General features: G+C 40.2%; 1 protein-coding gene and 1 long non-coding RNA gene across 2 annotated transcripts in view; one reads left to right on the plus strand and one right to left on the minus strand.

Annotated features, from left to right (window-relative positions):
- The window catches only part of LOC112984511 (potassium voltage-gated channel subfamily KQT member 1-like), a 498,975-nt gene that overhangs the window by 90,327 nt on the left and 386,516 nt on the right, over nt 1-22,132 (minus strand). The window lies entirely within an intron of this gene.
- On the plus strand, nt 190-8,136 carry LOC112991562 (uncharacterized). Its single transcript, XR_003261329.2, has 3 exons — nt 190-252; nt 5,423-5,509; nt 7,949-8,136. It is a non-coding gene; the product is annotated as an uncharacterized LOC112991562 (long non-coding RNA).

Raw genomic sequence — 22,132 nt, forward strand, 5'->3', positions numbered from 1 at the left:
TGCAGTTTTTTAAGTCCAAAAAGCACTTAGGCCAAAGAGTAAGGAAAAATAAAGAAGCAGAATGCTAAGGACTCAACTGCATGTGAACAATAAAAATAAAGAAAGTATGGCTCGCTTTGGAAAAGGGAGGTGCAAGCCTGAGGGTTATTTGTGCATTAACTTGTCGTAGTGGCTTTACAAGTGTGTACCTGCCTGTTTATTCATGGATGCAACCAGAACCGTGTGCTTTCCATGGCAGATTCTGGACTGCAGGTAAGAAACATAACTCTCAGATAACTAGTATTGTGTTCAGAGAAAACACCCATCAAAAAACTGTGGGAACTTCGATGTTTTTATAAAACATGTTTTAATGGGGAAAGACGTGTATAACAACAAAGCCATCCTACTGGTAACAGTATTTAACATTTCTCCTAATTCCATTAACACCAATTTTTACAGGAGGAAAGGCTGGCAAAGTTCATTTGGTTTTAATTAGAGGGCTGAAGTAATAGGTGCTTGCAAATCAGTCAAGTTGTTTTGAGAAGTCTTTAAAGTAGTTTACAAGATCTTTTCTTCTTATGGTTTGTTCTCTTAAGAAAAAAAGAAAAAAAAAAGAAAAAGAAAAATCTATCTAAAGTATGCGTCCTAGTTTAAACGAGGCTTGTGGTAAGCATCCGGGATGAAAGAACAACTTCAAGTGCATTAGAAATAATGATAATTTAAAATTTTTTTTTCACTGTCTCCAATTTTTGTCCAGGCTTTATGAGCTCTTTCCAATGTATGTCTTCAGTGCCCATCACCACAATATGGTCTTCTCAAATACCAGCCTGTTCAACTGACAAGGAAGACAAACAATCACCCACTTTGCCCATTTTTCTTGGTGTTTTTTTTTCCATATTGTGTGAGCTGCAATTAGAAAGAGTGAGAAGAGAGAGAAGTGTTTATTTTTCTGTTTAGGACCTATATGTCCAAGCAAAAAAAAAAAAGGAAGAAGAAATCTGGCTTTGTTGAAATAGTCACAAAGAAGGCCATAAAGTGATTTTACTAGAGTTCAACTCTTGGTCAATTAGATTCATGTTTGCATATATATCATTAAGCAGCCAGGGTCTTGCAGCAGGTGTTCGGTGGGGCAATGCTCAGTGTCACGACGGCACCTGTGCCAATAAAGCAATCCTCAACCATCTGAGAAGGGCTGAGAAACACTGGGAATTTTAGCGTCATGGAGACACAACAGACGTGTCCCTTGTCCAGCCGCTGCTGTGCAGTCAGGGGTTGTGCTGGCTCCAGGGAAGAATCGGCTGGGCAGGATTAATGGCAGAGGGGCTCTTTCCCCTTCTCCTTGCAACAACGGCCTATGATGTGCTTTTCCCCTTGCCCTGCCATCCCTGAGCAGAAACAATAGCCAGATTTGGTTGCAGCTGCCTGGTGAGCAGACATAAAGCTGAGCACCTGGGGAGCAAATATGCATAGCTTCAGCATGCCAGAGCTGAACCATCTATTGTGTCAGCCCCACATGTGCCTGGGTGTGAGAACACGTGAAATTGAGCAAGTTAAAAGATGCAGCCATCGGCGGGTGGGGGAATGAGCGGTTCACCAGAACCCCATTTTCTGCTTTTACTCAAGTGCCCCCAAAAGTCTTTCTGGGAATTTCTTAGAGCTGCTTGATATATCAAGGTAACCCCTTAGATCACTAATCAGACTATATGCCCTAAGTGTCTGCTGAGAACACCCCTGGCAAGAGTTGGCTGAATTGTATTCAGTTTTTGTGTTATCTCTGTGATTCACAAGAACAGTTAATTCATGTGATAAGCCATTCTGTTATGGGACAGACACAGAAGATACCTCGGGAATCATTAAGTTGCATCTCTATGAATTAATTTTTGTATTATACTCTGAACATGCAAAATATATTTATTATTAACTATAATAAGTGAGTGTAGTGCAGGCATTTAAGGCAAGATATGTTTTGGCATTGCTTTTGTTCATGAACCATATAGATCTGTATAGACCATTCTTCCCATTCTAAGTTAACCTGGCTTTAGCAGCATAAGAAGTGGCCTTTGCCAAATCTGAAATACTAAATTGTTATAATCTGCTTTCTTGGATGAGGAATGGCTACTGTATTGAAATTTATTTGGGGCTGCTCTGAAAAAACACCACCATCCGGAAATCCCATTTGCAGATTTCAGCTCAGGCAGAATGTGGGAGGGGGAGTTCTTGAATTAAATAAATCAGGATAGCAGTGGGTGCATGTTGAAATTTTAATTTCAGCATATTTGTATCCCTAAAAAGGACCCGTTCACTCAATATGTGGTCCAAACTCTCTGGCTAAGGGCTGCAGACTCAGAGCCTCTTTTAATTGTAGGTGAAGGCTAGAAACCAGAACCACCTTCACCCATGTAACCATATGTATGTACCAAAATGTACATTACAATATATTTGCACATACGTCTGATTGCTCTGTAAACATGCCAGGTGTTCCCAGTTCTTCCAAAGAGCCCATAGGAAAAAGCACGGTCAGAACAGGTTGCCACCTCCAGAACAACTTGTTCTGTCAGCCCTTGTTCTCAGGAATCCCTAGAAATAGCCAAGCAATAGGTTGCAGGCCTGTCATCATTCCCATGGGCCCTGTGATGTCTTGTTGGATATGTGACCAAATACACAGCTGTTACGCAGAAAGTTAGGGGCTGTTGGGCCCCAGGAAAAAGCCAGAGGCAAGCGATGGGTTAGATTAATTCTCCTGGTGACACCATATGGCCAGTGGATATCGACTGCACAGCTTGGGTCTCTGTTTTTATGCTCTGACTTCAGTCTCTTAAATAAGTTGAAGGGACTAGCTGAATGCTTCATGACAGAGGCATGAGCACAGCTACACTTTTTCTTTTTCTGGTGGGAAATTAACTTAAGGACTCATAATTTTTAAATTACTCTGAAAACAAAATTTATTGTTGAAGACTTGTTTCACATTTGTTTGTAAATTTTCAGTAGAAAATGTCCATTAAGCTGTTTTTCACAGTGAAAATTTTATATATTCTGAACAACAACAAAAAAAGATGTATTCGGACTTAACATCACAAAGTGCTACAGCATGTCCCTTGTTCTGGGGTTTCTGTGTTTATGATGGTCTCTGTATGGTAGTGTGGCTCAGCATGTGTCAGTAAGAATTTCTGGCTTCTCGGAAGCTGGCATTTCTGAAAACCAGACACACTTGTTTATTCCCCAAACCAGCACAACATAGGTAAAATCACTCCTCAACCAATGTACCCCTACACTGATACGAAAAAACTTAAATGGAGATCCTACACCAGTTTATGGGAGCTCTTAAAAGGATGTTGAATTTTTTATGTTTACTGGGAAATGGACTGAGGCCACCACACTCTTTTCACACATCCTCCAATCGGTAAAATCTTTCAGTCATTCAAGGTTGGATTTGAACTGGCAACCCATATGTAAAAGCTGCTGTATTCCTTCATCACTCAGCTCTTCTCTCCTCAGTTTTTATAGTCAGCAGGTGTGAACAGGCGAGACTATGGCCTATTTCATTTGTTTGTCCTGATTTATTACATGGTGGCAGTTAGGCAGGTTTCATAAGGTTGGAGGTCAGGAGGGACAACTAGATCATCAGGTCGTTAAGTTTCACGCAAACACCAGTATATTAAGCCCAAAGACGTAAGTGAGACTATGGCGCTTTAGGTACATAGAGGATTAAACTACGTGACACATGCGGAGAACAGGAGAGATGAAAAGTCATCAGTGCTCAAGATTTCTGCAGCCTCCAGGAAGAAAGGAGTTGAGGAAAGTCCAACTGATTCCAGCAGGCAAACCCAGCCCTGTCCTATATAAAGAGGGGAAAGCCCCCAAAACAAAAACAACACAGCAAGAAAATCGAGGGAGAGAGCAAAATGGCAGCCAGAACCTTCTACCAAACAGGTCTAGGGGAAAGTCCTATCTTAACCCCAAATCTGTGATTAGTGGGATCCTGCATAAGAAAACAAGAAACAGTCTCCAGGAATATAGGAAATAAAATGCTCTGTACCATCTCAAGACCTCTTTTCTTCTCCCTTCAAGTTTGGAGGAAGGGTAAAACAAAAAAATAAAGGCAAAAAGCTGCCTTATATGGTTAATGTTATATGGTTAACTGCTTTTTATAAAGGTTTATTAAGGCAGCCAGAGACATTGGGCATGTGACACTGAGACATGATGAGTGCAATGTCATTTCAAGATGAGAAGTTAAAGTGTGGGGAAAACCAATCCTCAGAGCAAGCAGCCCATGACACCAGGGCTGCTCTCCTGAGCCCTGACTTTCCTGACTAGGGAACAATTGCATAACAAAAAGCATATATGGAATTAATTTACTGTCAGACTGGGGGCAAAAATAACAGTTTGGTTTTGTTGGTTTTATTTCATTAGGGAAAAGCATCACTGGTTGTGTCTGGACAAGGCAACTGCAGAAAAATGGACATGTAGTTTCAGGAGCCTTTCAGACACATGCCAGCTTTAGGATTTGAAACTTTGATATCTCTTTTTTTCAACGCAGCACTATGAAAAAACAAAATTTCATTTCTCACTAAAGTTGTTTTTGTGGCTGCTGTTGTTACTGCTACTGCCATTATGTTCATTTGCATTGTATCTAAGCAGAGACAAAGACTCTCCTGCGCCAAGCACATACAAAAATGGAAAAGCCAGCCCAGGCTTTGTAGTTTCTGACAAACTAAGAATAGGACAAAAGACAAGCAATGCAAGCAAATATAAAGATTAAAGCAATATTTAATGGACTTCATCATCTGAACTATGTAAAAAGTTTTAGAAAGAAAACACACAAAAAATGTTTTCCCTGTAATAACTGGATGAAAAATTAGTTTTTTTAACAGGTCAAAATTCTCAACAATCTCCTTCCTGCCAGTTATTTTCTTCCATTTTCATATTAAAAGGCCAAGTGCGCCAACAACATTGTCTATTGCTGCCATACAGCATGGTGTGACTTCGCTTGTGCAACTAATCTTTTTGATTTTAATGGGATTTCTCAAGCAAGTAAAATCATATACATACTTAGGTATTTACAGACTCAGTTTACAGCTTTGCCTTTGCAGAGAGTGAGCAGGAGAGTCTGTCTGTCTCACCTTTCCATTTACCTTACGCTTTCTTCAGTTTATCCTCTTGATAGTATTGAATCTAGAGAGGAGGTAAGTCAGTAGCACTGGTGGACTTTCCAAAACTAAGGGTGGTTACGAGAATTAAGCAATAAGTTCTTGTTTGTCAGCTTGCTTTAACCCTTTTTTCTAATGGGCTAATGCTTTAGTGACATTTGAAGCAGCAGTCTTGAGCCAATTTCATGTGGAAAAATGTTTCTTCCAGTCACTGTTGGGTCTTGCTGTATTGCCAGAGAAAATACATCACTGTTTCAGACAGTCCCTAAATGGCTGAATTATGGTGTTTCTCCCAGAGGGAGATGAACTTCGGGAGGGATGTGCTAGTGAGCGGCTCCAGAGAAGCCTGTGGATTGTCTTATGCATTACCTCTGACTGACATGGTAAGCCATTTTTCATCCAATACTTCCAAGTTTCCCTTCCAGTCATTTTCTGGGTATAGTAGATACAGGGAACAGAACTATTTCCTGTCATTGTCTATCTAGATTTTCTCTCTAGCTGCCCTAACTTCAGGGAATACTTACTTTTCTGAACACCCCCTTCAACTACCACTTGCATACTGAATAACTAACTGTAAAGGAAAAAAGCCCTTAAAAAGAAGACAACTCAGAAACACCAGAAAATACTGCCATAAACCGAAGATTTTACAAGCTTCTGGATGTAAGTTACCTATACATATAATGTTATTCACACACCTGCTTTTGCACCAGACTATCTCCTTTATGTACCACAGAAACTCTGGGCTCCCTCTGCAAACAAACAGAGCAAGGGAAAGATTTAAGAGAACAGTGGGGAGAGACTGAAAGAAAAAATAAGAAAATATTGAAGGTTGTTTAAAAAAAAAATAAAAGAGAGGCAGACGCAAAGTGCTGGAAAAAGTGTCCAGAAGGAAAAAGTGTAGAAGTGGAAAGGAAAGAGGAAATACAGCAAAAAATTTACAAGCCAGAGACCAGCTAGCCAGTGAAGCTCCACTGAAGTCAGTGAAGCTGAACTGATTTCAAAGGCGGATCAGTCCCAGTTAGTTACAATAAAGAAATAAAGAACAGGAAATATGCTTTATACAGCAGCTTGAACTTTTGAATTAAATGTGATTTAGCTGGCTTCCAGAAAAAAGTCAGTAAGAACCCAGAAACGCCCATCATTCTATAAATGCTATCCAATTAGATTCACTATATTTCATAAAAGTTGGTGTGTAGACACTCTGGGTGGTTCCTGAGGGTGCCCAAATGTGAGTTTCTGGATGTGTCCAAGTACATCAGGGAATATCTGCAGGCAGAGTGGGATTAGCCCTTTGCATCTATACATTCAACACAGATCACTCAAATTTTCCTAAACCTTATGTTTGAATTGCCCAGTCCTCAAGTTTATCACAGCAGAGATGGCAGCAAAACATACTTTCTTGTTAACAGCTGCTGTGCCAGCTCATTAGAAAGTTTAGCAGTGCTGCTATCCCAGCTTTGGAGGATAGGTCTATTTGACTCGTCATAGATTAAATCATAAATCAACAAAACAAGCCCCCATAATTAAGCCTCATATAAGGTTGCCCTTCTTGAAAAGACAGCATAGACAAGGCTAAAGCCAGCTCCGCTCTCCTCTTGGGGCGGCAGGATCCCCCTCCAGTGCACAGCCTCTCCCCCTGCTGCCCTCCAGCTGCTGCGTGGTGGCAGCTGTCCATCCATCTGGAAATGCTCCGAGGTTCTGAGGAAGCCCTGGAAGAGCAATGCGCAGTGCTGCTTCTCACAGCCTGGGGAGCTGAGCCAGGGACCAAGTTCAAGACCTGAACAATACCCCGCTTGGCTAGTCGTTTGAATGCAAAAAATTAATTTACAGCTGAATTACGGAGGAGGGGCCAAATTCAGAGGGATACTGAAGTCTCTGGAAGCTTGGCAAAAAAAGTCACAGTGCTGCTGCTGCTGCAGCAGTTTAGATTTCCACTTGTTCAGGCAAACAATTGCAAAACTTTATGGACATGTACTCAGGTAGCCAAAACTGCTGTGCACATCAGACCATAAGCTGTCACTGTGTGCACTAGCTGAGTATTGAGGGTACAGTGCAGCTTTGCACCATGACTACACTTAAAGTTAGGTCTCCTCGCTGATCTAAGTGGCAGGTGTTTAAAATGAGGAAAACACAGACCTGCTAGGATCTGTAATGTATTACAATCCATTGCAACATGTGGAAATGCATCTTCATATTAAACACAAAGGTAGCTGCAAGCAGGTCTTTTCCTGGAGGCTAAGTGCAAATTCTTGGGCTCCTGGAGGAGAGCCAGTATTTCTCGCAGGCAAGCAGAGCAGGGGTGCCTGGTACAGCCATGTACCACGTCTGCATGTCAGTGTCTAACTGCCTCCTCCATTTCAGCATGCTTAGACAGCAGAAGCACTGCTGAACTACTACGCTCAAGGAAAACATCTGCAGCAGACTCAGGTGAGGGGAACCATTCTGGCAGGTTCAGCTTTGGCTTTAGCACTTCCAAAGTAGCCTCTAACATACATCCCTCCACATGGAGACTAAGGTCACTGTGACATGAAGCACTGGGAGCAAAGGGAAGGGGGGCATGTTGAAGATACTTGCCTAAAGCGAGGGGAGATGTTAATGATTTCCTGGGGAAAAACAACAGCTGTTTCAACAGTAAAATCCTGGCATTTTAGTAAGGTGTAATGTAGATCACTGGCCAACTTTGAACAGTGTCCAGTGAATATTTCTGAAGAACTTTCAAAGCATTATTTCATATTTTTACCTAGATGGCCTATAAGCACCTTTTGGCATTGAAATATGGCACAATAAATGCTGCAAATTTAATTTGACTTTCCACATTTTAGGATTAAAGAAGAGGTTTGGAAACTGCCAGCGGAAAAGAACCCACATTCTTATCCCTGAGTGCATGGGCACTAAAAATAGGTCTTGACTCCTTACCTCATTCATTGCGCTCAAAAGATGGGGGGCTGCACACGCAGCCCTCGCTTGCAAAAGCTGTGCCAAGCCCATTCAGAGTAAGTTGCTTGTGAAATAAAACTTTACTGCTAAAAATAAAACTTCAGCTTTTCTCAAGTGCCTGACTTAATATTCGCTCTGTTATTCTTATTATTCTAGTGATTCTTCCTGTTATTTGCCTATAGCTCAGCCAATGTTTCCAGGCAATTCACAAAGTTACTCGGAAAGCTTGAGTGAGACATGAGGTATTATAAACTGCAATTTTGATTCTTATTTACACTACAGCCTCACTCACACCCAATTTTAAAGTCTCTTTACACTCAAAGTGGCACAGAGGAGCTTTTTTGTAACAGCATCAGAGGCTTTCTGAATATATCATTATACTATTATTATTTTAAAATGTAATCTCTACTATTAAAGTTTTGGCATTTTCCAGCAAGAACTCAGTTCTTGGTAAAAATCCACAGAAATAAAGGCCATAATGAAAAGAATGATTTTGGCCAATCCTTCTGATTATTTTTAATAATTTTTGTACTACATGAAAACTGAAGACTGAGGTAGTACAAGTTAAGATACAGGTTCTTTCTGAAGTGTATATGCAGGAATCCTATCAGCTTTTCCATACTTGCAAAAAGAATTCTCAAACATATTAATTCATGCTATAATTTACTATTCAATCATTTTCTCTCAAGTGAAGATAAATTATTAAAAGCCTTTTCAGCATAAAGGCAAGATACTTTTCCCTCAGAAACTGTAGCTTTTTAAAAGTAGTCTTTTAGTTAGCAGCGCAATTGCAAAGTTAATCTATACACCTTCCCTTTACCTATCGAGCCTCCCACACCTGGTTTCAGTTGGCCAGTATACCAGAACTACTCTCTTTCCTTTTTATAACTACTGGGAAAAACACAAGAAAAATAATATTTACATGTAATGATATATATATTTGTCATAACTAAAATAATCTCATAACATTTAAGGTACTTTTCTACTTAAACACTGCACTAGTATTTTATTTTAAAACTTCACTATAGATAAAAAGCAAAAGCAGATATCTGAAATTGCTCTTTTTCTGTCCAATTTTCACAAGTATCCTTCTCTTCCTGTGCCTTCTGCTTCATCCTCTATCTCCCTCCCCCCCACACCCCCCACCCCTTTTCTGGCTGCTGCAAATGTACATTCCCTTAACATGAGAATCTCTCTTAATGAAAACTCATGAAGGTTTTTTAAACTATTATTTTCATAGGGATATATCAAGTCCAAGAAACATGACTGTACATGTGGAGATTTTTGTTTAAAGACATAGTATGAAAGATGTCTTATATTTGAAGAAAGTCATAGGCTGAATCGAGCTCATGCCATATATTCCAGTAACACTTGTGTTGTAAGGGATGACATCATCTGAAATGGGCTTTAGATACTGGGAGCAGAGCTGATTCAGAGCATGCTGAAATCAGTAGGAGTCTCTCTACCGATCGCAGTGGACTGATGATCAAGTCCTTTAATAACATCTGTAGAAGACCGTTTCAAGGCACTCCTTTCATTTAAAAAAAGCTTAGAAACTCTCTGGTGCACAGCAAGGCTTTTAAGAAACCTGCATAAACTCAGTGGGCATGTCACTCTACCTGGTCACTGCATGTTCTAAGGCTGGCAAATTGCACTCAGTATTTATTTGTCTAAGAAATATCAGAATAGTCATTGTACCATTTTGACAGCTGAATGCAAAGACCCTTGAATCAATAAAGTATTGCTGATATGCCAGAGGCTGAAAAGCCTTTGCTTCACTTTGACTTTTTATTCCTACCAAATTGCCATTCACATTTCAACAAAATCAAATATCCTTCTGTTTAGGGGCCAGCAACTGATGAGAGCAGTAAAAGCAGTTAATTTAAAGCTATTGGCTGTAATACCCAAGCAAGATTAAAGAGAGAAAGAGAGAAAGAGAGAGAGAGAGAGAGAAAGAAAGAAAGAAAGAAAGAAAAAGAAAGAAAGAAAGAGTCATGGTTTCCTAAAAGTCCTGTAGCTGCGACACAGAGTTACTTAGGACTATAAAATATAAAAACCTCATGTTCTATTCTTGGGCTGTTCCATTTCATTGACTCTTTTTTCCATTTAAACAACTCTTTTGACTTATAGCAACCTGTCTCAATTACAACTTATATGTCAAATGGCTCCCAATACTGTACCGCTTACTGTTCTGACTTTTCTTTCTCTTGCAAGAACTAGCACAGGACCAGGTATTGCCTACCCTTATCCGTGGTGAGAAATCTCCTCTCCAGCTGTTCCTACTGAAAGCCAAAAGTCTGTTTCTACAATGACAGGCAGCTCCTTTTCAGGGGGAAAGGAGACAGGATCAGGCCCAGCAGCTGGTCAGAAGGACCCCCATGGCATCCAGCATGTCAGATGGAGGAGCTGGAGAAATGCCATGCCATGGTGCTGCAAGGGAAACCTGAGAAGCATCAGTAGAGGGAAGTAGGAGGGAGCAACTTAGCTGGGGGGAAGGAAGACTAAAATCCCATTAGCCTCCTCCCAACAAAAGGGTGTCTGTCAGGTCTTTAAGGTCCTATCATTAGCAATGTGTAGGCAGATTGCTGCACCCTTGTGGAGCATCTCTGAAGCTGACTGTGCACAGGCAAGTCCAGGACCTAACCCAGCCACCTCTGCAGCCCACAGGACTAAACACTCAGGAAAGCACTGAGGCAAGTAGCAAAAGTTTGCGAGAACAGGCCCAAAGAAAGCAATTTTACAAGGAACAATTTTCAACTACATGCTTTGGGCATGAGAATTGGGAGCAGGGAAGAAAGTTGAATGGGAAGGAAAAGCAGATTAGACCTAAATCTGCAGCCAAACCTATGAAGTTCTGCAACATGTAGGAGTCAAGCAGCAGATGACTTCTTGCAGGCCTCTGGCTGTCTTTGCTTGCTGCTGCCATGACTCTTGGCTAAGGAAGAAGCTGAAGCTGATAGAGCTGCTCTTGTCCCTGCTTTGTACTTGTACCTCTCAGGGCAACCTTTTTGAAATAGCAAGGTATGTGATGCTACAGGAGAAGATCAGGGAAAGGAGTGAAAAAAAATAACAGAAGAATTAAAAAAGGAGGAAAAACTAGAAAGAAAAAAGGAATTTGGGATGGAAAAAAAGGAGTTGAAACAAGGTGAGGGTGATGAGGCCTAAGGGCAATGTGAATATCAGCAAGGTACCTATCTCTGAGCCATTCCTGGAGGCAGGAGAGCAAGGAACGGAGCAAAACTGAAGAGAGTTTCAAAGCGTAGTTTCATTGAATATAATAACTTCTATATCTAAGTCTATGCCATAGGGCACTGGAAATGAATTTCAAAAGCAAATTAACAGTTTAGCACAGATGCTATTTCTTTCTTTGTTGTTCTTCACTATTCAGGAAGTCAGCTGGACTTGGTCCTCCTTCTTCCACACCAGTACAACACTGTGCATTTGGATTTTCTGTGTAAGGCTCATCTTACAGAGCTGGACTGGTCCTTACAGGTCCAGCTAGTCCTAGTCTGTCTTTGACCCTATCTAGCATCAGCTTTCTGAGGAGAGCTCAAGAAATTCTGCAGAAGGCAGCTGTGCTGTGGGTTTTATGTTCCTTTCAATTTTTAGGACTGTCTATAGAAATTACAATTAGCCATATATATACACTAATCCCTTCTTTGAGTAGTGTTAAATTCTTACCTCAACAGCTTCCTGTGGCAACAAATTCCATACTCTAATTACACACTATGTGAGAAAGCATTTCCTTTTATCAGTTTTGAATACGCCACCTTTCAGTTTCATTGAGTCTCTCCTTGGCCTAATATTTTTAGACAGAATCCCACTTCAAACAAATGGTTTAAAATTGCCAAATCAGCTCTGCACTTACAATATATACACAGACTGCAAGAAGACTTCCCTCTTTCTCCTCTGGGGTTTTCTTGGCATTCTAAGCAATAAGTTTAAAATAAATTTCGGGCCATTCTGGCAGTGACCTTCTGTGTCTGCTGGGCTATTTGTGCATAGATAATCCAGACTACTTGAGATGTTTTTTTTTTTTAATTCAGTAATTGGCTAAGTGAAAAGAGTAGGAACATTACGTAAGAAGGACTGATTTCATTTCTAGTCACGGGCCTGTGATATTCTGGCTTATACAAGCTGTTTAGCAAATCTTTGAGAGTCTCTTTGGCCTCCATATGGCCAAGAATCCTAGTTACATCAGGGGTGAAAAAACAATGCATACGTAAGTTTTGAGTCAGAAACAACCACAGAAATAAGCTCTTTGCATATTGAATGCTCTGAAGCTGTCTAGAGCCTGAAGTTATTCAGCATCTCCACCTACACTTTGCTATTATAACCAAAGACTTACCCTTACAACTCTGTAGCCAAAATTGAGGCTTGCTACTGAAGTACCTTATAATCTGGTCATTGCAGAAATGCTGATTTCTATTTGACTAGTATTCAATCTGGTACTTCAAGATTTCTTCACATAGGGCTACTGCTAAGCATTTGGATTTTTTTCTTTTTTTTGAAGGAAGAATTAAAGCCTGGAAAATTTACTTTCTGGTATCACCCCAAATTAGTAGACAAAGCTGGTTCCTAATGCCAGGCAACGAGTGTGATCTCCAAGATCTCCTGAAGGCCACTATAATTCTTATATGTAGTATAGGGGTTTGTTAAAACTTAACAGGTTTCATCAGTTGATCCTGCTTTATGACAACAGTTGCCAAAAGACCTGCAGTTTCAAGTAAAAAAACATAGATCTTATGTCTCCAAGGAAAGGCAGGGCAAAGAGATGGGACACTAAGACTGGTTCAGGTTGACAAACAAGCTTGCTCCCATTTTACACATGATATAATCTGTTAAAACACTCTGTTTAATATTAAGGACACATCACAATGAGAAAACAATAAAGTTAGCCAACTTGCTACATTACTTCATTTAAAAATATTATTAGTATTCATCTGCTCTATGCCTATAGCTCTCAGGAGTCCAGTACTATTTGGTATGCTCCCAGAATGTTCGTTGAAACATGTCCAATATTGAACTAAGAGTAAAGATGGATAAGCTAGTAGTTATAAGGTAAATTCGGGTGTGAACTTGCAACAGTACAATAACTGTTGCGTACATGTGGCAGTTTGTTTAGCTGTCCATTCCTCAGATTATTGAAGATCAGTCTAATTAAGTAAAGGACTTTTCCAAAAAGCAAAGGCAAGCTGCACAATCCTCTATACAGAATCAGCAGCCACCATGGGGTCTGTAAGACGATCTAAGCAGCTGGTTTACAAACACATTATATCTTAATTACATATATCTTAATAACTCTTTTCAAAGGAGCTTGTTTTAAACAATGAATTATGTTCCTTGAAGTACACTGCTCACTACTTCCCTTTTTGACTCCAGCAAAGACAGGCTCAGGTCTGGATGCACTACCCTTGGGGTTATGGAAGACACAAAATTTCTTTTTTCAAGAGATTGTTTCCTTGAGAGACTTTACAGGAAAAGGGGACAGGAAAAAGGAACGAGCCCTCTCTGACAATGGAAAAGAAAAGCTTTCTATTATAAATTCAGAAATGAGGGCTGGAGAAGATGTATGTAATCTCCATGCCTGATCCTAGTCCACAGAGCACATGGAATAGAGGAGGGCATTACAATAGCCGAAAGAACAAGAGAAAACAGATGAATGGAGAGTAAAGATGAGAAGAGTACCCATGCAGATGGTACTTCGTGATAGGTATGGTGGACTGGAAATAAAAAGGAAAATTTTGTACAGAAATGTCAGAAGATATCTTGAGATGAAGAAACCAGAACATCTGGTGCAGGACAGCCAGCAGATTGTTGCAGAGGTAACCAAAACCTGGTATAATAGTGGCTGGAATAGGGATTATGATTGAAGTACAGCTACAGGAGGTACATGCTGTTCCACCAAAACAGATGTAATGATAAAGGCCGTGGGTAACCCTGTACATTAACATAGAGCTAACATGAATAAACAGAAAAACTGTGACTATCTGGTCACCACCATCTCAAATGGAGATGGGAGAAACCTGGGTTACTGAGTGGAGTCACACTTTCATATGAATAAAGATCCATGTAATGATAACAGGGAAAGAAACATGGCTGAGCATCGCGTCATGTTAAGATACTATAATTCTCCAAATATACATTGGAGAACAAATTCTGTCAATACTGTGAGAGCCCACAGTGGTACTTGACAGGCTTTTTTACTGCTGCTTTTGTGGAACCAGCAAGAGGACATGTTATCTTAGACTTGGTTTTGGTGAGCAGTGAGAAAATGAAAGGCAGACTGTTAAGAGAAATAACCACAGCTTGAATGCTCATGAGTGAAACCATCTTAAATTGAAGAGATGGGCAAGCAAAATAAATTTATATATTATGGAGGTCAAACTTCAGTGAAGTAAGGGAAACAATGACATGTACTGGTCTGAGAATTTCTAGGATTTGAATGTGGAGGAACACTAGAATATCTTTGGATTAAGGTACACAAAGTTATCTGGAATTTGTGTCAGACTTGTGTTTGGAGATAGGCTTCACAGCTAACCCTGCCTCAAGACAGGATAGCAGGCATAATCAGAAATCCTAAAAGATATGGAAAGAAAGGATCCATCTTCAAAGAAGATGTGTCAAAGAAAACTGTTTCAGAACTGGGGAACTGTAGGGCAATTATGAAAATTTTCCAGTGAACTTCTTTCAGAAAATTGAACTAATTTAAAATTCAACTACTTAAACAGCAAAAGACTCCTCAGCAATGAAAACATACAAGAGGATGAGGGAAAAATGTAAAACTTCTTTGGTTAAAAATAAAGTAGGTATGTGATAAAACAAAATAAAAACTGCCAGAGTTTTCAGTATGTATAATGGCACTGGCTGCAGTGCCAAAGGTAGGAGGGGAAAGGGAGCACCAGTTTGGACAATGTAAAGAACATGAAAGTATTTTCTAAATTTGCATGTTTGCTGTTTTTCTACCTTTCAGCGTGGTGTATTAGATACAGGAATGGGTTAAAACCTTGTCTTGAGCTGAGAGACAAGAAGTCTGGAGATATCTGAATCTCGCTGTTTTACTTGGAGTGGGACAAGCCTTCAGAATTGAGGATCCCCATTACCTGCTAGAAAACACTATTTTTCATAGACAATGACTGCACCATCCATTTGACATTAACTTTCAATAGTGTATCCCTAGAGTACAGATAAACCCCAGTCACCTGAAAGACAAGTTACTTAAGGAGAGAGTGGGGAGGAGGAGACGCAGAGAACAGCTAGGAAAAACACAAGAACGCAGAGGAGGCTGGATAAGCTGGAGCCTGCAAGAGACAGATGCTGACACTTGTTTTGTGGGTTTCTTCAAGGACCACGAACAGTTGGTCTCTGACTGACAAAGACCTTTCTAAGATGATTTCGCACTTGAGGACTTCACTTCTACACCAGATGACCAATAAACATAGAGCTATTTCAGAAAAGTTATCTGGCTAGCTGCAACTTCATTCTTGGTGATAATCCATCCGAAGGGGCCTGTGTCTATTCAGGTTTCTTTCTGGTGGGACCATGGAAATAGCATGCTGTGACAATCACAGCAGAAGTTGTCAGCCAAATTCATAAGTCCTGAAAGCTGTAGCCAACTTCAAGAGTTATGCGAGGAGGTTGCATCAGGGCTGGGGTCAAGAGAAAGATGTGTCTTTATCACAAATGCACAATGGGGATTACCACATCGGAGGTGGAGGCAAAAACATTCCTGTGCTGTAGTGAAGGGATTAGCTTTTGGACTGATCTCTTCAACTATTTTCATGAATGATCTTGGCACAATAATAGGAATGCACAGGAATGCATTAATCAAACTTTTTGATGAGAATTTGGGATATTGCCAGTACAGCAAAGGATCAAACTGTCATACGTGAAGAACTGAACTAATGATTAGAATAAAAGAAGTATAGTAGGTCATGCACTTATGAACTAATGATAACAGTTTCTGGTCTAAGCTGGGAACTCTCCAGTAGAAGATAACTTAGGAAAGCCTGAAAATGCTGGTCAATATAGCACAACCAGGAGCCACCATGTGAGGCAGCTATGAAGAAGACTGCTGTAAGCCCATGACATCTATTTCCATTCAAAACAGGAAAGTGTTAGTACCACTGTAGAAGGCAGGAGCAACTTTTTTTTTGAAAACTTTGTACAGTACTATTCGCCCGTGTTTAAAAAAGAGGAATTCAAAGTGGGACAAACATACAGACCCATTAACCCAGTTTCCATATCTTGGTGAGCTAATCTGAGTCCCATTTGGTCCCACACACTTTCTTGTGCTCATACAACCATGTAGTGAAACAGAACAGGTAACAAAACAACAACTTTTGAGGCAAAGATTATCATTATAAGATTTTAGGATGCAGTTCTTGGGGAACACACAACACTTAACGACATGTTTTTCTACTTAGGAATTTAAATTGATTGATTTTTAGGGATATGTAGCTCTCATTATTTTAGTGAGAATTTCAAGTGTTCAAAATCCACCAAAACATATTAACTACCATTTTTCCAAACCTGCTCAGCAACAGAAATGATGGGAAAACTGTCAAAGAGCTGAACGTCCATTAGGGAGCTAAAAACAGAGGTGCCTTGTACCTCCCCAGTTTTCTCTTCAGATGGAGATGGAGCACTAGAAAGAGCTGAGTACAGACAACTTCTGACACTCTGGTCAGTTCAAATAGCAGTGCTAAGTGTGCCGTTAAAGAAAATCTGGCCCTTCATTACTATGGTGATCTGCATGGAAACTACTGGATGCTGATTTCTTATGAAAATCTGGTCCTCTAATGGATGACTTGGGTTAATAAAAGGGTCTTTAATCAGTAAGCAGGGCTTATGTAATGCCCTGAAGACAGTTTCATATTACATATAATAATATGTGAACAAATACATCACATACATCAATAAAGCTGAATATTTTAGCTCAACAGCTTAGTAAAATCCTTTTCCCACCAAATATGGCAAGCATTTCTGCACAGGATATTTACATTTGAGATAAAAAAGTGTAAAAAGGTTAATGCCCAGATCCATGTAGGGATCCCATTAGATTGAGAGCTGCAAGAGCCCCAGTGCTAAGCAGGCTGCTACTCAAAACAACCTGAAGAGGCAAGTCAGTGACACATTTGACAGGATTCATACTCCAGATCTGCCTCCCAAGAGAGACCACCTCAAAACTGAGCAAGGGGTCAATTGCTTTCTTTGCAATTGAAGATCAGGCTTGGAAGACTCCTCCTTTTGTGAAATGGGATGGTGGATGACCAGCTGAGCAAGAAGTGGCAGGTCTGTGACTGGTACCCCTGTCAACCAGAGGCCTTTGAGGATGATTGTCCACTGCCTCCCACTATGCAACAGCACGGGGCATGAAACAAAATCATTGATTGGCAGCACAGAGAGAACACCTCATGCGGCACATAGTTAAACTGTGGGACTCTGCCACAAATCACTCGGGATGCCAAAAGCTAACACAGGTTCAAAAGGTGATTAGACAAATACATGGAAGAGAAGTCCTGCAAGAGTTCTGCATTTAATACAAAGATAGCATTTCTTGCTCAGGAAGTCCTTGTGACAAGTTGTTGGAGGCTGGGAAAATACTGCAGGAAATACTATTATCCATTTGCCCTGCTCTAACATTCTTCTCCAGGCATCCGCTACTGACCCCTGCTGGAGACAGGATACTGGGCTAGTTGGACCTTTGGTTTGATCTAGAACAGCCACTCTTACATTTTCATGGAACATAATTAAGCTAACTCATAACAAAGAAAACAATAAAAACTGTCTCTCTCTCCTACCTTTCAGAGATAAACTTCTTTTCCTTCCTAAAATGAATTAGGCTGTGTGTATTAATATGAACTTCAGACAATCAATAACATCAGCATATTAATGGAAAGCTTGTAATAACAATTAGCATGTGTAAAACAGTAGCTTATAATGCCTTCTAAATTATTCGAGAAGATTCACATATGCAAAAATTATTACAAATATTCCCCCTGGCCCCCCAAAAGTCCCTAAAGATAGTCTTCTATTTCCATATCTAAGCATCTGTCATTTATTCAGAGGTGGCAAGAGCCCAAACAACTTTCATTTTCTCCATTTCTTCTGCCCAGTAACTGGTCAGCTGCAATCTGCATTAGTAGTCTAATTACTAGTCTAACACAGAGACTTAGAAGCACAGGCAGTTCCTCCCAACCTGGACATGGGGAATGAGCAAGGAGAATAAAAAAGATGGATATTACATAGTTATGTTGCTGGAAAAAAATGGATTTCCTTTTCCCCTCAAACTTGATAATGGCTCAGCTGTTTTCTTTTCGGATTATAGGATAAAGCTGTTGCTTTAACCCTGATAAGTTAGTTGTGTATGGTTTGCTATCTTTAACCATGTTGCATATGGGAATGTATTCATGGAAAATAAACCAATCCTACAAATGAAATATATGTTTGTAGGGTTGATGTTATCTTCTGCTTCATAAATAGCATACCATGCTGACAAGCTCCGACAAGATAAAACAAATGTCCATAAAAATGTTCAGCCTGGGAAAATCCTGCTTTTGAATTTAAAAGCTACCTATTGTCACAGCACTGGACAGAGACTTTCTGAAGCCATGCAGGCTGCACTTTCAAGACCACCATTGAGCACCCATGTTAATAGCTGAATGTTTCAATGCAGGGAAACTCCAGTGCAAGCATGTGAATAAATGCCGAGCTCTCTGCAAAGCCTGACAGCAAGCAGGAGATGCTGGCTGTTGGGTAACTGTTGAAAGTCAGGCCTTTGTTTAGGAAGGAAGCAAAGATCATGTAAAAAATTGGTCCAATCTGTGGGTTTTTAAAACTTGCAAAGGTGGTCCTTTATGTGCACATCAGTGCGTTCGCACCCAGAATGTCTTTCTGCCTCAGGGAAGCTAGTGGTGGTGGCATATAGAATAAACAAAAATAGTTTGGATTGCCTGCAGATGCTCTGTAAGATTTTTTCCCCTCTCTTGTTTGTATTTTTTCTACTTTCAGACTCTAGCTTTTTAATATTAGACAGCTCTGAAACGTACATGTTTAATCACAACAAATTTACTGTATATTCACTGACCTGTGCAATTTCTTTATGTGAAGTCATTTATTGTAATAATCAGTATGGATTTTTACACATCAACTGCAATCCAAACTGCCAAAAGTTTCAGGTGCCAGACTATATTGTGGTACCATAGCCTAAGTGCCTCCTCACTGGTGTTGCTTAAAGCAGGGTTTTCTCTAACACAGAGAGGACTTTGTCTTAGAGCCCTCTAATAGTAACTCATGTAGATTTTAAGCATGGTAGTATAAGCCTGCTGCATGCCTGAGACTGAGTTAGAGGACTACTGTATAAACAATAGTAACAGTAATGCTATATGTTAGATATAACACCTGGTACTGTAACAGGCCTATTTCTATTTTGTACGTGTAGACCAAGCAGGCTGCTGTAATCTGAGAAGAAACATCTGGTTCACTAGATTTTGCTCTTTCTTTTCTAAACTCAAAAAGGAAAAGAAAAGGAAAGGAAAGGAAAGGAAAGGAAAGGAAAGGAAAGGAAAGGAAAGGAAAGGAAAGGAAAGGAAAGGAAAGGAAAGGAAAGGAAAGGAAAGGAAAGGAAAGGAAAGGAAAGGAAAGGAAAGGAAAGGAAAAGGAAAAGGAAAGGAAAGGAAAGGAAAAAGAGGAGAGGAGAGGAGAGGAGAGGGAAGGGAAGGGAAAAAACCCTCTGAAACCCCACCCCTTCAAATGCCCACGGAAATGTCCAATAATTATCTGTCTTTTTAAAATTAGCAGAGTATCACTTAGTTGTGATTAAACTCATTTCAAACCTGTTCCTCAGGAAATGCCGCTATTAAATTCCATGCAATTCTTCGGGCGAACCCACTTAGCATACAATAATAGAAAAATACATTTGTTCCAGGTGCTTTCTTGGCAGAACCTGACATTCAAGTCTGTTTATCCTTTCCACCGTCTCCCTAACCCCCTTCAGATTTTGTTATTCTATAATCCTCCAGGGTTGCTCTGTCTCTTTCTCATGCAAGAGATGGCTGGGGAGGGAAGAAGCTTTAATGAAAGGAGCATGGATTGGAGCCACAAAATGAATCCAAATACGGCCTTTGTTTTCTCATTTTGCAGCTGACCCACATGTATCATAAAACACACTCTTCCATAACCACTGCCCCATTAAAAGCATATTTAGAGCAGCAAATATTCTGCTTTTTTTCATGGGATTTATTCTTTTATTTGCATGCTTGTTTATTAGCTAACGTTGTGCAAGATATTGTATAAAGCAAAAAGGAAAACATGCTATTTTCTTCAAAGGACTTGCAGCTTATGTAGGCAGGCAAAGAGCAGACACAGAAACACTGTGGCCTAGGAGGTGCTGCAAATTAGGGCTACAATGCTCAAAATAACTTAGACTTCCATGTGTTTACTTAAAAAAAAAAAGTATGTATTTTGTTTAGTCATTTTCAGGGGATTGTGATTGGCAGGTGCTGAAAGTGAAGTGCATGTAAGTCTTGAGAAGGACCACTAAAAACAAATGCACTCCAAGTATTTGATCACTTTTAAAAGCTTGATTTTGGAAATTTTTATTTGTTTGTGCATTCCTTTAGCTTCATTTGACATTTTAATAATAGATGGTCATAATACTTTATTAAATATGGGAAGATATCTGTCAAGTTTTCAGAAGAAAGAAGTTTTATCTGGAAGCTTTTATTACAAGTTAGCTCCTTCTCAACCCAAAAGTCAATGTTAAAAGGGTTTATATCTTCTCTGAGTTTGAAGGGGAGTTTGAGTACAGCAAGATGAACACTAAATTTTGGGCCAAAGAGTCTATTAGAAAGGGATTTGATACAAAAGGCAAGACCAAGCAAATGGAGATATCCAGGGAGGAGAATAGTATGATCTAATCATCCATGGACCTCGGATTTTCCATTTGGGTAATAGCTCAGATCAGCAGCTGAGCTACTGAGTTAGCATCTTATCTATTATATATTTTATTCTACCTCTTACCTCAGTTACCACTGAATCACTTCAGTGCAACCTCTTTCCAGGTTACAGTTGTATCAGATTAGGACATCTGCTTTGTGTTCTGGGTAGATTTTTATTAATAATGTACTTCACTGAACTGAATTCAAATCAACAAGGTAATTGTATCTGGAAAGACAATACGGTGTATCTTCTTTCTGTTTTTCATTTAATTAATTTGAACTGTGGACAGAATCTTATGTGCAAAAAAAAAAAAAAAAAAAACCCCAAACCCTCCCTCCTTAGTTTTGCATGACTAATGCAGGCAGAGCTTTGCCCTACAAAGGCAGTGATAATACAAATCACTTTTCATGCTTTCAACTCTCAGAGTACTGAACAAAAAATCTCACATGTGCTGCTCTGCAATGGAAGCGTGACTCTTCCGTCCTGCATGACAATCAGAAAACCACTGGACTTAATATGTCATAAGGGAACAATTTAGACCACGGAGCATTTTTAATCACACTGTTTTTTTCTCTGTCTGTTTTAAAAATGGAATGACTGCCTGGGTAGATGAGGGGAGAGCAGTGGATGTTGTCTACCTTGACTTCAGTAAGGCTTTTGTTGCTGTCTCCCATAACACCCTCATAGGCAAGCTCAGGAAGTGTGGGCTAGATGAGTGGACAGTGAGGTGGACTGAGAACTGGCTGAATGGCAGAGCTCAGAGGGTTGTGAACAGTGGTGCAAAGTCTAGTTGGAGGCCTGTAGCTAGTGGTGTCTCCCAGGACTCAATACTGGCTCCAGTCCTGTTCAACTTATTCATCAGTGACCTGGATGAAGGGACAAAGCGCACCCTCAGCAAGTCTGCTGAAGATACAAAACTGGGAGGAGCGGCTGATACCCCAGAGGGCTGGGCTGCCATTCAGAGAGACCTGGACAGGCTGGAGAGATGGGCAGAGAGGAACCTCATGAAGTTCAACAGAGGCAAGTGCAGGGTCCTGCACCTAGGGAGGAATAACCCCAGGCACCAGTACAGGCTGGGGGTTGACCTGCTGGAAAGCAGCTCTGCGGAGAAGGACCTGGGAGTCCTG

This window comes from Dromaius novaehollandiae, chromosome 1 (genome assembly GCF_036370855.1).
Source record: "Dromaius novaehollandiae isolate bDroNov1 chromosome 1, bDroNov1.hap1, whole genome shotgun sequence".
Classification (NCBI taxonomy): domain Eukaryota; kingdom Metazoa; phylum Chordata; class Aves; order Casuariiformes; family Dromaiidae; genus Dromaius; species Dromaius novaehollandiae.